This window comes from Parasteatoda tepidariorum, chromosome 6, assembly GCF_982258835.1.
Source record: "Parasteatoda tepidariorum strain Cologne lab strain chromosome 6, Ptep-v5.0, whole genome shotgun sequence".
Lineage (NCBI taxonomy): Eukaryota > Metazoa > Arthropoda > Arachnida > Araneae > Theridiidae > Parasteatoda > Parasteatoda tepidariorum.
In genome coordinates, this window is record NC_141760.1 from 60,969,485 (window position 1) to 60,978,377 (window position 8,893).

Sequence of the window (8,893 nt, forward strand, 5' to 3'; positions counted from 1 at the left end):
TTTTTTTTTTTTTTTTTATTAAAAAATTTTTTTGATACATTACATAAAACAGATAATTGAAATAATATAAAAACTGCGAAATTTGCTCATCTCAATTACAAAAATATTATTTTGTTTTGAAAACTACAGTATATTATATCTTGTTCCGATAAATAATGTTACAAAATGAGTTATTAAAAACCATATAAAGTGACTAAGGGAATTTTTTTCTCAAATATCATTAATTAATTTTTTATTATTTTTTTAACCAAGCGCTAATTACAAAATTTAAAAATTTATTTATTAAACAATCGTAAAACTTTTTATTGATACATTTTATAACCTTTTTAAACAATTGCGTAAAATAAAAATAGTTTTTGAAACAATTGTTCATACAAATAAAGTTGTTTTTATCTGTATGAACAAAAAAAACGAACTCGTTCAACAAAAAAAAAAAATTATTTCTGACAAATGCTACGAATGTAAACAGCTTAATTATTTTGCCATAAAATAATATTTCTAAATAGTTGAAGTTGCATTATTCAGCCGAAAAATATTACATAAATATTTCACAAATATTTCACAATTACTTTTAAAGTATTTTGCTGGTAGAAGATTAATTGGAATCTTTCGATTTTTAGCCAGACATTTAAATTTACTTTTTAGGTAAAAAAAATTGCAGATTTATAAAAAATAACTTGGATACATTTACACTTTCGTTTTGATGCTTATTAAAACCTTACACAAAACTTTCAAATAAACATGAGACAATCCCTGTCTGTAAAATATTTACTAACAATTTCAGCGTGACTAGGTTTGACTTTAATGCAAAATTTTTTGCTAAGGTCCGCAACTTACCTCCTTATATTTTATCCAGTTCCTTGACAATGCATTTTTTTAAGTCCAAGGACTTATCGAAAATTCTATAAGATTCAAGTCTGGTAAATAAAGTGGCAATTCTTGTGCAGTAAAATTGGCAAAAGATGTGTCTCAACAGTGCATATTGAGTGCTTTTAGCACTATATGCTAATGCAACATAATCTATGATGCAACCAACTTTCATTTCATCACTTTTGTTTGGAGGTTTTAGTAGTATTCATTTTTATATATATAGATAAAAAGATAATGGCCTGAAATCATATTTCATTACTGTTTGCGAATTCTTAGTGGTCAAAAAATCGCGCGATATGTTTTTTTAATTATAAAAAAAGTTCAAGATTCCTTTGATTGCCATCAGCATAAAATGAATAACAACTCTAAAGGTATTTTTTTATTTCTGAAATATTTCTTTATTTCTTATTTAATGATATCTACCTGCAAAAATAATCCATTATCCTTATTCTCTGTTAATTTTGAACATCATTCTAAATAATCTAAAAAATCTTGAAATCTGAAACTAAATACGCTTTTATTTTTTTAATCCCTTCACATTGCCTTATAACTCAACTTTTTATGATAAACATATTTAGAATGTTCCTAACTTACTGAACATTAAACAATTATTAAGCAATAAATAAATTTTGTTAACTTTTTTAAAAAAAGCCTTATATCAACAGCATTTAATATAATGAATAAATGATTTTAAAATGTATTAAAAATTAACTTTTATGAAATAATACGAAATAACCTCTTTTTTAAAAAAATTATTTAAAGAGTTTTTTAGGTGAACAAAAATGTAATAGGAATTTTAAGAACAAGTTTATGGGTTGCTAAGTTGCAATAGTAAATGAGCGAAATGGTTAGTTATAAATTTTATCCCAAATGAATCGGGAACCACAAATCTGTGTTAATACAATAAACAAATTGTTAATACGATAAACAATTGAACCCTTTTATTTTGACATAATCAGGAAGAATATGCTTATTCTCAGAAAAAATTGTCTTGCAATCATAGGCAATAATAAACAAAGCGAGTAAAGGGTGGAGCCCTCTAGTAAAATGTAAGTTTTCTTGTAAGTTGTAAGATGCAAGTTTACTAAGTGCTTAATATCAAGACGATAAAACTGGTCCCGTATCCTCGTGATCTATAAATTAAAATGACGCACACGTGAGGAGTTAAAAGTATAGAAAAAAAAAACTAAAGTGATCACAAATTTTAAAAAAGTTATGTACAAGAAATATAAAAATGTAATAGGTCCGTTAAGTTTTAAAATATTAATTTTAAAACTTAACATATAAAACGCAATTAAAGGAGAAAAAACTTTGTCTATCAGATTTATATTGACTACAATCATAGTGGTTCTAAAGTTTGACTTTAAATGCTTAAACAAATTTATGCCAGCAATTTTTTAGATACGAAATCAGACGAGAAAAAAACATATTACCACAAAATTAACATAACTTCTTATGATGGATTTGGATTTTTGACAGTAAATATATGAAGAGAATTTCAAAAATTCACTCCCATTAATATAATGAAAGTCGAAAGAATTTCGAATTGTTAAGTTTAGCCTATCAATTCTAAGTAATAAAATTTAAAGAAAAAAATCGTATTCTAAACTTTTCATTTCTAGATATTGCAATTATAGTTCATAATTAAATGATAAAAATCTGATTTTTGATTAATTGTGAATTTATCATTAATTTAATACAAAATTATGATTCAGTCAAACAAATCTAGGGTACAGTTTGCGAAATAATAGTCGGATCAACTAAATAACTTTTGATTTTCTAATGAACGGGTTTTTACGTTCTGATCTAAAATATAGTATTTAATAAAAGCAGATGGTATTTTAATTTACGAAATCAAACAAAAAGCGACATAATTTGTCTGAATAAACTTATATGTGTTCTACGAATGCGAATTCTTGTAGCTCAAAATATGGCAGGTAGCCGCCATCTGAAAAATATGGTTCCAATTGAATCCCTTGAAGTTAATTTTAGTTCCTGCTTGTTTTATTATTCTTTTGAAACTATTTAGGCGAAGAAAAAAATATTTTCACAACATCATAAAATTTATTTCCAAACATGATTCCACTAAAAATTTGAATTTTAATAATTATTTATTATTTTAGTTTAATGTTGGCCGAAAAGTTTTTGATGAGTAAAGTATGTTAAGTTTTATGTCATTTAAAACCCAATAAATTTATATGAAAAAAATTCAAAATTTGAACGAAATCGCTCAAGTAGTTCCTAAGTAATCAATTATTTTTTTTTAAAGTGTCGTTATTTTGAACTTTTCAAACTTAAACAATTTTAGGCATAACCATAATATTTCTTAGTTCATTAAATGATAAAAAATGCTTTTTAGGAATTCTGAATTCATCCTTATTTTAATCAAAACTACAGCTCAATTAAACAAATCCAAGATCCAGTACACCAAATAAAAATCGGAGCAACTAAATAACTTTTGACCATCTCGTAATCAGTTTCTCACGTACCTACCTAAAATATACTGCAAAATAAATGAAGTCGATAGTTTAAGTAACAAAATCAGACAAAAAAGCACACTTTCTCCAGATAAACATATATTTTTCTTCACAGATTTGGATTTTTGACCCTCAATATTGAAGGGTAGTCGCAAATTAGAAAAAATCGATCCCAATAGTTTAAGCTTCTTGCAAATTCCACATATTTATAGAATTATTTAAGAGAAACAAAAACTGTTTACATTCTATAAATAGTTCAAAAATTATTAACTGTTAAACTTGATATAAAACATGCGACAAGACACGATCTGTAGCCCCGAAAAGCGATAATACAGAGTGGAAATTTATTTCCATACTAAATATATTAATCCTTCAAAAAAGGGTATGTTTATTCAGATTAAGACTGATTTGTAGCTTAAACTATTGTCTCTCCCAATTAATTAGCATAATTAATTTTTGCCATTTATAGAATATTTATGACTATCCATATTAATTTTTTATTTGTATACGAAAATCCAATCTTCAGATCAAAAGTTATTCGGTTGCTCCGTTTCTTTCTTACGTGTCAAAAAAAGTATCTTATTCAGATTCTGCTTTTGTAGTTTAATTTATCGTCGGCACAAATCAATTATCATAATTAAAAGCAATTTTGTGATCCATATAAATTTTGTCTTTTTATACGAAAAACCAATCATCAGATAAAAAGTTATTCAAACGCTCCGTTTCTTTACTTGGCATTGTAAAAAGGAAACTACATTGATAATCTAATGAATATAGTTAAATTTGTTTTATAAATCGGATTAATGAGAATATTTATGACTATCTCATCCAGACTGATCCCTCTAAGATCATAAAGATCTTATGTAAGGGTCCGTTTGACTACAAGTTCCCTATAGTGCACTTTTTTTCAGAGTGATTGAGTTCGCCTTCTTAAAAAATTTGCTTTGATTCCAGTATAACTTTAGAAAAGCTACTGCTCTGTCATCAAATACACCGATTTACAAAGAAATCATTATTGCTTAGATTTCAAACTAATTAAATACTCATTCTTCCTACGGAGTTAAAAAATTATAAACGATGAATAAATTAGTTCTGAAAACAACGCTACAAAATCATACACAAAACTAAAAAAACATATACAACAGAATTAATTCCATTTTTTTTTTTATTTATTGTCACTTTTTGTCTTTTCCGGAACTTTCCGTTATGAGATTAAGTTCAACGTGCTTTTAGTAATTCATCCAATTAAAATAAAGAATAATTGTATTCAGCAATCATTTAGCATGGTACTATTGCTCGAGTATCCTCATGATAGGAAAACTTTCCCAATCAAGCAAATTTAACCGGTATTTATCTCTTTCTAGGGGCAATAAAAAAAATCTATTTCCACAGTATGTATGAAGAATACCTGCACTGCACAGTATTGGTCCATTTAAAATAAATACCAGGCATAATATTTGTATCTTTATATTTGGTACCAATTAAACAGCCCCAATCATCATGATACCAGTAGTGCCACTTACCAAAATTAATTAAACATCATTGGTGTTAAAAAAGCATGGCGATTTTTTCCATTTCTCTTAAACGGACTAGTACCATTTCTCCATTAAATCTGCTTGTCAGTATACATCTTATTTTTTCATTTCAGTTGGTACCTATTACCAAAACTAATTAAGCATCATTGGCCTCAATAGTATAACATTTTTTTACGTTTCTGTTTCTTATAAATAAATTAGCCCCTTTTCTCCATTAATTTTACATATCCTATTTTTGCACATCTTTTTTAATTTCAATTAGTACCAATTACCAAAACTAATTAAACATCATTGACGTCACAGAAAGTACTGTGAGTTTTTACTTTTCTCCTAAGCAAAAAGAATTTGTACCATGGCTTTTTAGTACCTAACTTTTTTTTACTTCAATTAGATAACATCCCCAAAATTAATTAAACATCATCGGCTTCATGTGCAGCAAGGGACAATTCAATTGTGTGGCGAATTTCCAACGCTTCTCCTAAATAAATTAAAATTATTTCATCACACTAATATGATTTTCAGTACGTAACTAATTATTTTCTCAATTAGTACCTATTGGTGTCAATAATAGTAAGTCTTTTACTTTTCTCTTAAACGAATAAGAACTATTTCTCCATTAATTTTGTTTATCCGTTCATAATTCTTTTTACTTCAATTACCGTTCGTCTAAAATTATTTAGTTTCATAAGGACGCATTTAAAAAAAATACATATGAAGTTAATAAGCGCAAGGTTTTATATAAATATAGGAAGACTAATTTGGCGACGTAGCCCACCTTTGCTACCTTCTTCTCACTAATTATTGAGTTTGTCTGACTTAATGAGTAAAAAATAATTAAATATTAAAGAACTTGCAATAAACTATTATTTATAAGACAATGAGAAAATTCCATTTTATCAAGCGTCTTTCCCGAATGATCTAATTTTTGAATGATTTTTAGGATCTGAGGTTGAAATTGTCCCTTGCTGCCTGCCACTGTTTAAATTTCAGGAGGATAGAACAAACGGGTCTTGGATTATAAGACACACAAACACATCTACACTTCCCTTTATTATCATAGATATGCTGCGAGTAAAAGAAGAAGTTATTACACTGAATAATTTTTGTTCTGATAGATCGAATATAAAGTCCTATCATAATAGTTCAGATGTTTAAACTGATTAATTAATTCTAACTTTTAACTAAATTGCAGAAATAGACACAAAATAAATTCTACGAGTAAACATAATTTTTATCTAAAGCACACAATTTTTTTTTAGCTATGTTATTTTATATGCCAAAGTACGAAAATTGAACGAAATTGGTAGAACAGTCTCTGAGTTATAAAATTTTAGATAATAAATCATGGAAGATTGATTCCTTGATTTATTTATTATATTAAACTCGTCTAGAACTCAAATTGATGTTTTTGATAAAATAAATAATTTTCATTTCATGACAACAAATTAGTTTACTGCAATTCTAATACTTCTATAAATACCTATAGAAGCATAATTTTATTTCAAATTAATAGCATCAAAGGTATTTGTAATAGTCGGTAGCTTAATTGAAATCAGTGCAAATCTTTGAGCAAACTTTTTTTTGAATATTGGATTTGTAAACTTATACTTCATTAAGTAGAGGATGCCATTTCGAAGTAAAATAATAATTAGCTTTATACTTTCTTTTTGTTCTGAATTCAAAAGTACGTTTAATTTTGTGTTACCTTTTCTAGAACGGACTATTTAAAAAAGAATTTCAAATATTGAAGGGAAAAAACAAATAGAAATATGAAGTTCCGCTTACATAAAACATTTTAACCTTTTGACGCAAATGGGACACCGGTGACCCTTTATATATTTTTTTTATTCAAACGCTCTAATTACAAGCAAAACTATATTTTGGTATTTTTTATCTATAAAAAACAGTCTAATAATTATTAAAATCTTCAAAATTATTAGACTTATATTTGTATTATACTAAAATATAAAATCCAAAAAAGCAGTTTAAATATTTTTTTTCACTCATATTCATAATTTTTTCAATAATTGGTTTTGTAAAATAAAGAAATTTTAATGATGAACAACTGTTTCTCTTACATCTTAATAACTGCAAACAAATGCAAATTTCCAAAACAATTATTGTATAGAAGTGAGCCGTGTTTGGAAGATTTTACCTTTAACGCAGAAAAAGACACCGATGTTTCATGCAGTTTTTCATAATCATAAATCATTAAAATATCTATTTTAATATTTTTCACTTACCTTGTACTAAATTAATACAAGATAACAAAAAAAGTATGAAAAGGATGTTTAATAAAAATCCTGCGTCAAAGGCTTAAAAGGCATCAATTGTTTGCTATGTATCTTGCGAACGTAACCTTTAACGCAGAAAAAGACACAGTTGTTTCATGCAGTATTTCATAATCATAAATCATTAAAATATCTATTTTAATATTTTTCACTTACTTTGTACTAAATTAATACAAGATAACAAAAAAGTATGAAAAGTATGTTTAACAAAAATCCTGCGTCAAAGATTTAGAAGGCATAAATTGTTTGCTATGTATCTTGCGAACGTAAAACGTTAATTATTCAATAACATTTATTGTTTTAAATCTCAATCTAATTTGTTTTACCCAACTGCATTAAAAAACCTCTAAACAAATCAAAATTTTGATCTAACGTAATTTTCCACCCTATTCAAATAAAATAAAAATTACTTTTTTGGGAAAAATCCTTTAAATTTTTAAATTCAAGAATGCACTTGAACTTTTCACTTCCTAATATTCATAAAATCGCATTATATTTGCGCACGTGCTTCTAAAAAGCGCTCACTCGTAACAAAAGCACTCAACATTTCTCTCTCTTTTTTTTTTATTCTTTTTCGCCAAAGTCTCCAAGTTTCGAAGAAATTTTATTATACTTCCCAATCCTAAAAGCCTTCATTCGTTCATGCTTTCTGTCTTCATTCATATCGCTCTCACCTGAAATCTTAGTGCTAAAAATAATTTCGCCTTTTTGCTTTTCCGAAAGATAAAAATTCACTCAAAGAATAAAAAGGTTTATAGAACCTATTTTTATGCATTCCACATTGGTCACAATCTCTAAAATCCAATCATTTGCACGAGTATTTAAGGAACGAGAATTCTTTATATATAATAAATCATTTCCTTTCGTTTCAAATTCATTTATTTAAAGTAATCATTCCGGAAAAAAAAACTGTCGATTTTGATTCTCAACTGAAATATTTTTAGTAGACATTTTGAAAAAGTTAATGTCAATTGCAACTTTATTTTAAAACGTTAAATATGACTCATTGGTAATGTTGCTAAAAAAATCGATACCAAGGAAAGTTTAAAAGGTACTTTTGTTACTAAATTGCGCTTTAATCTAAAAAAAAGTGCACTGTTTTTAAAAGAACAAATTTATCGAAAATGGGTTTCTAAATCGGTATTCGCAGACTTCAAAGTGACTAGGGCTTCGAAATTATATTGTTTGATAAATTTTAAAATAATTTGAAGCTTAGTGATATATAAACTCAATAAGACGCCTACTTAAGATTTCCACATTCAGCTCAGTTACTATTTTAAAGTTTATGTGCAGTACAAGATAATTTTGGAAGGTAATCAACCTGGTCGCCAAGGGCTGCTAGTTATTACTATTATTATTCGATTCAGTTTTATCATTATTATACATGGTTATTCTTAATAACCACCTTTAATATGTATTTTTAGAGTCTTTGTCAAAAAGGAAATAAGAAAAATTAACCCAATAGGCGTCAAAAAATAATATTTAAGACAAGAAATATCAAAAAGTGGGGGAGGTGAAATCTAAAACATTATTAATAGTTTAATCTCTTAAAAAGGACGTTTCACCACCTTTCAATGCCACGCAGTTTCTTCAGGTAAGCAAACAGGTTTTAATGTGTTTTCTCAAGCCCTACTCAGTAGTGATATGTCAGATTTCAGTGTAATACTTTTTTTTAGGGGGGGGGACTTAAATATTAGTTTGCGATACTAATGTATTCGCA